The sequence below is a fragment of the Anomaloglossus baeobatrachus genome, unplaced genomic scaffold (assembly GCF_048569485.1).
Source record: "Anomaloglossus baeobatrachus isolate aAnoBae1 unplaced genomic scaffold, aAnoBae1.hap1 Scaffold_137, whole genome shotgun sequence".
NCBI classification, from domain to species: Eukaryota; Metazoa; Chordata; class Amphibia; order Anura; family Aromobatidae; genus Anomaloglossus; species Anomaloglossus baeobatrachus.
The window spans coordinates 526,400-534,591 of record NW_027441907.1 but is presented as its reverse complement, the minus strand read 5'-3'; the positions used below and the strand labels follow the sequence as shown (position 1 = coordinate 534,591).

Below are 8,192 nucleotides of genomic sequence, written 5' to 3'. Positions count from 1 at the left end.
GCGCCCACTTCCTGTATGGGAGTGGAATGCAGTGAGGCTAATGGAACGCACGCCTGCGCATTTGTGTTTAACGTCGCGCATGTGCAGAACGGAGAAAAGGCTGCGCTCACTTCCTAATGAAAGGGAGTGAGACGCAGCTGGGAAGGGAAGGGAAAAGATTAGGGTTTGGGGATGATGAAAGGGCTTTCTACGGGCAAGGATGGCAAAGGGTGGCAGTGACGGAAAGTCAGGCAGCCTGTCCTGTCCTGTCCTGTCCGTCCGTCTTTTTGTATCATGAATTGGAAAGACTGCAAGGGGGAGGGGAGGTGCTTGGAGGAGGAGGAGTTATTCAGATTAATTGCAGTGGGCGGCGGCTGCAAAAAGCATCATTCTTCTTGTTTTTGCTCTGCAAAACAGCCTTTTCAAGGGTTGGCTTGGGTGACAAAATGTCTTCTGTAGGCGTGGGTTTGTCTCCCTCTCCCTAAGATGTGTCCGGTATAGGCCAGGGTGCCACTCAAGGCCGTAACCAATTCGGGTTATAGCTTCTCGGCCTTTTGGCTAAGATCAAGTGTAGTTTCGGAGGACGCTACCTTGGTCGGTACTGGAAGGTGCCTGGGATTGCACGTCTGCCGGCCTTGAGGAAGTGTGTGCGCCTTCTGGTGACACATAGCCCTCTTGTGCCTGGACGGTTCCCAGGCAACGGGAGGCGATCACCTTTGTTATTTTGAAGTCCTACTGATAAACAGAAAAAAAAAAAAATTAAATCTGTTCTTATCAGTTTAATATCTGATACGTCCCCTCTCTGGGGACCATATATTAAATGGATTTTTAGAACAAGGAGATGGAAAAAATCTTGCTCTGTCCACTCCACGCATTGACCTGGTATTGCAGTACCTCCAGGACCGGTGCACCCCTTCTTAACCCAGTTTCCAAAAGCAGAACTCAATTCACCTGATTCAAATGAGCCCCATTAGTGAATTGAAAGAAAGCAAAAACTTTATATGCACCTCAATTTGGCCAATTCACTTTTCACACTTTCACCCTTTTTTTTATCTTTCACACCTTTTACTTGCTTTATTGATGCAAAAGCTGTGCCAAATAGCAAACTCATCTCCACTCAACTTGACCAACTCTGCTATGTCCCGTGCAGTATCTTATTCTCAGTCTTATCTAGATCATTTGCAATTGAATAGAATAGATCCCTTTTGGACACATTGGATTCAGCTGCTGCAGTGACTGCAGGTGTTAGAAGATGCAGACTTGGCATCAGGTGCTGTCTATCAGATTCCACTCCAATTAAAGCTTCCATTGTTTTTCGGTGTTTTCTTTGAGCAATGATGATGTCTTTAGTGATCTGTTGGCTCCCTCTCCTGGAGGAAGAGTTTGCTTGCTCTTGGACTTTCAAAAAGAGAGGTCATGATAGACATTTAGCTTCTGAGCCCAATTGGGGACAGTCATGGGTGATGAATGTTTTGCAACCTGCTGCGAAGCCTGATACCGCAATATAAGGAACGTCAAATACTAAGAATGGGCGGCCTATGAAAGAATTAGTACTTTCATTAAGCATACTTAAACGGCTAATTGGGAATAGACAAACTGTAAAAAGCCCTCTGAGAAAGCCCCTCTCTAACCTTTGTTAGTAAGCTTTTCTGTAGTCTGCCTGTTGATGTATTTTCCGTTTGAACAGTGCACAACATGAAGTGACGGAACACTGGCTTGTCACAATGTCCCCCGCTGACATCACGATAGCGCTGCTGCCTAGAAAGCCAGCTGCGCAGCAGAAGTTGCTCTTTGGGTGGGATGGTGGGCTAATGTATCTATTCCTGCTTGGTGTGAGTTTGACATGATCTAGAGCAACGAGTTCCAGCGGCTAGCGGTTGATTATTGGCTGTAATGGGGCTTTCTGGCTGGTGCCAGCCTTTCTTCTTAGCACACAGGAACCACAATCCCTACACCATGCTTCGATGGATTCTCTCATCCCAGCCCAGTAAAACTACATATTTCACACAGTTATAAGCAGCCCATGGGCATTCACCTGGATTAAAACCCATAACAGCTCATAGACCAAACAATCAATCTACCACTGGACCAAAGACAGGAAGCTAAATCCACTGCCTGCGGTAACTAACTTAATCCTATAGTCTACTCACACAACAAACCCAAGAGAAAGGAAAAAAACATTGCTTCGATTATCCATCCAATGAAAACGCATAACCATTGTGAGCCATTGGACAATGCAATTGCACACATGGTGACATGGTGCACGGCCCAATGAATCAAGTCTGTACTTCATATTCACGGTTTAAGCCCTTGGGTTCTAATGTGTCCAGAGTACATATCCAGAAAGATTCCCTTTCTTTGTGCTAAGCACAAGTCAACAATACGTTGTAAGCAGATTCTATTACCAGTCCCACACCATTTTGTGACGCATAATCGCACAGTGGCCCAATTAAGATTCCAAGTCATCGAACATGTCCCAGCCATACGCAGAGGAGGCGATAGAATTAGGAAGCTCAAAGAAAGGGAATCTTTCTGGATATATACTCTGGGCACGTTGGAACCCAAGGGCTTAAACCATGAATATGAAGAACCGACTTGATTCATTGGGCCGTGCACATTTTTTCTAACGCCCGGTTCTTTTTCGTGTTCACACTATATATGGTTCCAGTATGTATGGAGTTCCATTCTTCCTTGTTTTTTATTTGTCATGTTTGTCTGATTACCTTGTCTAACAGTTTTTTCTCCCCTTTCTTTACCTTCCAGGTTCCCATAGTCACGTGAAATATCCCTGTTGCACTTGATTACGGCTCACTATTCACTATAGGATGTCTTATATCTAACATCACACTCTCACCCATCAGCACTCTATAGGTTTGTATAAGGTATGCGCTTACACATCCGGTCCTCCATAGGTATTTCCACTTATGTAGCACTATCCCTATGATCACTCATAACTCATACCCTTGTAGTCAATTACAGCCTCCTCTCTCCCCTCTCCCCTTCTCCCTTTCCATCTATAATTTTGCCAGTACAATATTAGTTTACATTAGGCACACACTCACATATTCCTTTCCTTAGTGACTTATTGTAATTCACATTCGCATACAATTCTCTATGCCTGCCCCATTACTACATTCATACCTACTTGACCCTATCCTGATACCCCTTGTCTCACCTTGTTGGTCCCTACACCTGTTATCATCTCCTTTCCTGTGTCTGTCTTGTCACACAACACATTTTAGCATATCCCTTGTGCTCCTTATTACCTGTCCTGCCTATTAGAATTATGTCCATTATGTCCATGCATGGCCCAATGAATCAAGTCTGTACTTCATATTCATGGTTTAAGCCTTTGGGTTCCAATGTGCCCAGAGTATATATCCAGAAAGATTCCCTTTCTTTGAGCTTCCTAATTCTATTGCCTCCTCTACGTATGGCTTGGACATGTTCGATGACTTGGAATCTTAATTGGATCACTGTGTGATTATGCGTCACAAAATGGTGTGGGACTGGTAATAGAATCTGCTTACAATGTATTGTTGACTTGTGTTTAGCTCAAAGAAAGAGAATCTTTCTGGATATGTACTCTGGGCACATTAGAACCCAAGGGCTTAAACCGTGAATATGAAGTAAAGACTTGATTCATTGGGCCGTGCACCATGTCACCATGTGTCCAATTGCATTGTCCAATGGCTCACAATGGTTATGCGTTTTCATTGGATGGATAATCGAAGCCATGTTTTTTTCCTTTCTGTTGGGTTTGTTGTGTGAGTAGCCTATAGGATTAAGTTGGTTACCGCAGGCAGTGGATTTAACTTCCTGTCTTTGGTCCAGTGGTAGATGGATTGTCTGGTCTATGAGCTGTTATTGGTTTGAATGCAGGTGAATGCCCATGGGCTGCTTATGACTGTGTAAAATATGTAGTTTTACTGGGCTGGGATGAGAGAATCCATTGAAGCATGGTGTAGGGATTGTGGTTCCTGTGTGCTAAGAAGAGAGGCTGGCACCAGCCAGAAAGCCCCATTGCAGCCAATAATCACTTAATAACTTTTTCAACTTGTCATCATATGGGAGGCCTTCCATTCCTTGTAGTAGTCTAGTTGCCCACCTTTGAACTGACTCTAACTTCTGAATGTCCTTTTTAAAATGTGGAGCCCAAAACTGGTTCCCATATTCCAGATGTAGCCTTACAAGTGATTTATAGAGGTTGATCATCTTTACTTATCATTTAAAACTTTCAAACTGGTACACTCAACACATAAAGCCCCCCCCTTTTAAAGAGTAGTTTCCCTGTACCTAAGTGGGGGTCTACCTAGGTTGGAGCGAGTGGACCTTCGGGGTCCGGTGTCAGTGGTGACAGGCAGTGGGGCAGAGGGAACAGTCAGTTCCTCCTCCCTGCTATCATGTGGGGCAGGCGGAGGCGTAGGGGAGCTGGGTACAGGTACATCCCTGGGCACTGGCTCGCGGTTAACCGTTTCCATCATTTCTTCATCCACGGGTTGTGGGAACAGTATCACTGGAAGGATCACCGCACCGTTCTGTGTAGGCCAGTCTGCTGGAAAATCACCCATCATGGTGTGGATTACCTCTTTTTCCTTCTCCACTGGACTGGGAACTGGAGCCTCATCCGCTACTCTCAATGCTGGTGGGCACTTCTTCAGGTGGTCTCGGGAAACCGTGGCCAAAGTCCCCCCCTGGTCACGGCTGATCTGGTAGGCCTTCCCATTCTCCCATCCTGTGGGCTGGACTACATACGGGGTTTTTTCCCATTGATCATCCAGCTTGTGGGCCCTTCTTTTCCGCTTCAGCACTACATCCCCAGGTTGGAAGGAACCGGCAGGCGCCTTCTTGTTGAAGCACTGCTCCTGTTGTCCCCGACTCCGGCACAAGTTCTTTTCAACATACTCCTGGACCTGTCGGTACTGTGTCCTCCGCCGAGTGTCCCATTCAGCTGTCGACAGGAGTGCTTCTGAAGCTTCCAAGCCCATTTCCAGATCCACTGGTAGCCGGCCGGGACGAGCTCTCATCAGGTATGCTGGAGTGCATTTCGTAGAGCTGGAAGGGATGTTGTTGTACATATCGACCAGGTCAGGTAGCTTCTCCAGCCACAGGTTCCGCTCTTCCAGTGGTAACGTCTTGAGGAGGCCCAGGACCAAGTGGTTCATCTTTTCACAAATGCCATTGGTTTGGGCGTGGTAAGGCGTGGTCCGGATTTTCTTGCAGCCGTACAACTGGCAGAATTCCTGGAATACCTCTGCTTCAAAGGCCGGACCCTGGTCGGTAAGCACCCTCTCCGGGTACCAATGCGGTCAACAGAAATAAGCCTGGAAAGCCTTAGCAGCGGTGCGGCCGGTTAAGTCCTTAACTGGGACAACCACCAGGAACCTCGAGTAGTGGTCTACGATGGTCAGAGCGTAGGTGTACCCACTTCGGCTGGGGGTGAGCTTTACATGGTCAAGGGGAACCAGCTCCAGCGGTTGGTGTGTAATGATCGGGTGTAGGGGTGCCTTCTGGCTGGCCTCGTCCTTCCTTCTCAATGCGCAAGGGCCACATTCTCGGCACCAGGCCTCCACAGATTCCCGCATTCCACTCCAATAGAACCGCTCTCTTAACAACATCTCTAGCTTCTTCCACCCGAAGTGCACTGCACCATCATGGTATGCTTGCAGGACGGTGGGCACTTTAGCCTGGGGAATCACCAGCTGGCGGATCTTCTCGTGAGTCTTTGGATTAATCAGCTCGCGATACAACTTCCCCTGGTGTAGGTATAGCCGGGTCCGTTCTTGCCACAGACGTTGGGCTTCGGCAGGGGCAGCAGGGTCTATCCCAGCAGAACCCTGTTCCACTAGAGTCTTGACCAGGCGGACAGCAGGTGCCTGGTCCTGAGCTTCCTGCCAGTCCTGTCGGGGCAGCGGATCCAGGTTCACCCGTTGTTGGTAGACGTGCACCTTCTCAGTGAATGGCCGGTGAAATGCAGGCAACTCGATCTCTTCGAGGTCATCATCCTCTGGCCCCTCTTCCGACAGGTGGGGCATCCGGGAGAGTGCATTGGCATTGACGTTGGTACGGCCGGCCCGGTACTTGATGGTGAAATCGTAGTTGGCTAACCTGGTCACCCACCGCTGCTCCAACGCGCCCAGCTTGGCCGTATCTAGATGGGTCAGCAGGTTATTGTCTGTGTACGCGGTGAACTTGGCTGCTGCCAGGTAATGGCGGAAACGCTCGGTGATAGCCCACACCAGTGCCAAGAGCTCAAGCTTGAAGGAGATGTAGTTCTCAGGGTTCCTCTCAGTCGGTCGGAGTTTTCGGCTAGCATAAGCTATTACCTTTTCCCTTCTGTCTTGGACCTGGGATAGAACAGCCCCCAAGCCCACATTGCTGGCGTCGGTGTAGAGGATGAATGGGCGGCTGTAGTCAGGGTACGCTAGGATTTCCTCTCCGGTCAGGGCTGTTCTCAGCTGGCGGAAGGATTCCTCATGCTTTTCTTCCCACACCAATGGGGCTACTAGGGATCTACCACCCTTGGTCTGTCCTACGAGGAGGTCTTGCATGGGGGCAGCCATCTTTGTGTACCCCTTAATGAAGCGACGGTAATATCCCACCAGGCCCAGAAACTGCCTCACTTCCCTCACTGTGGTCGGTCTCGGCCAGTCTTGGATGGCGGTGATCTTCTCGGGGTTGGGGGCGACACCTTCCGCACCAACCACATGTCCTAGGTACTGCACTCTGGGTTTCAGCAGATGACACTTTGAGGGCTTCAACTTCATCCCATACTTGGCAAGGGACGCGAACACCTCGGCTAGGTGCTCCAGGTGGGCTTCATACGTCTGTGAGTACACAATCACATCATCCAAGTACAGCAAAACGGTCCCATAGGCAGTCTTCTCTCGGTCTTCCGGTGCCACGGCCACCTGCCAGTACCCGCTGGTGAGGTCAAGGGTGGAGAAGTAGTTAGCGGTTCTCAGCGAGGCCAGGGACTCTTTGATGCGGGGCAGAGGGTAAGCATCCTTATGCGTTATCTGGTTAATCTTCCGGTAATCCACACACATCCGCATGGTGCCATCCTTCTTCTTAACCAGCACCAACGGAGCGGCCCAGGGACTACAGCTGTCCCTAATAACCTCTGCCTCCTTCATGTTCCTCAACATGTCTTTGGCGCATTGGTAGTGCGCAGGGGGAATAGGCCTGTATCTCTCTTTAATAGGGGAGTGTGTACCGGTAGGGATGTGGTGTTGAACCCCTTTAATCTGCCCAAAATCTAGAGGGTGCTTGCTAAAAACCCGCTCATACTCCTGTACCACCCGGTATACCCCTTCCTTGTGGTGTATGGGGGTATCATCAGTGCCGACATGTAGCTCTCGATACCACTCGCCTAACTCCCCCAGGGATGAGTGGGAACCGGCAGCAGGCGGTGTGACCGGGGGAACGGCTTCATGGATCGTGTGGGGATCTAGAGTGAACAATTTGGCAAGGGTAGCGTACCGGGTGGTGCATGAATGCACACATATTGGTTTTATAATCTTATTGTATTACTTTATATTCTTATTTCACTTGTGCATATCTCCACCATAATCCTGGCTAAGAAATATAGCTTTTTTTGGGGTACACAGGTAGTAAGGTCTTCTTTCTATTTCTTTAGGGGTGATATAGCCTGGTGGAACTCTAGACCTCTAACATTATATATGCACCCTTTTTCTTTATGGTTCTTGGACACCTTATAACATTCTTCCATACATATATATCTTTCTCATAAATTATAAATAATTAGGCATTTTTATATATTTTATTTACATTTTCATAAATAACTTTTTACAAAGCATGGGGGACATTCTCACATACATATAATTTTCATGTACGCATTCTGAAAATTTACGCATAAACCGTACACACTCCTTTTTGTAACAATTTCTATAACTCATTCGCTGAACTCTCATCCCGGATATTCATTCTTACACCGAATTTCCTGTTATAACACAACATTCATGATTTTTATTCAATTTATTTTTATTTTTTAGGTTTATTAGTAGTGATGAGCGAGTACTAAAAAGCTCGGGTGCTCGAAGCTCGGGCCGAGCCTCCCAAGATACTCGTGTACTCGGCCCGAGCACCGAGCCCAATGTTATCCTATGGGAGACCCGAGTATTTTTGTGAAATGACCACCGGCAGCATGTAGAAACCCTAAAAATGGCACAAAAGTCTCCGAAGAGTGCTCA

General features: G+C 47.8%; 1 pseudogene; it reads left to right on the top strand.

Moving 5' to 3' along the window:
- Positions 1-688: 688 nt before the first annotated feature.
- On the top strand, positions 689-895 carry LOC142260601 (U2 spliceosomal RNA; annotated as a pseudogene).
- The last annotated feature ends 7,297 nt before the right edge of the window (positions 896-8,192 follow it).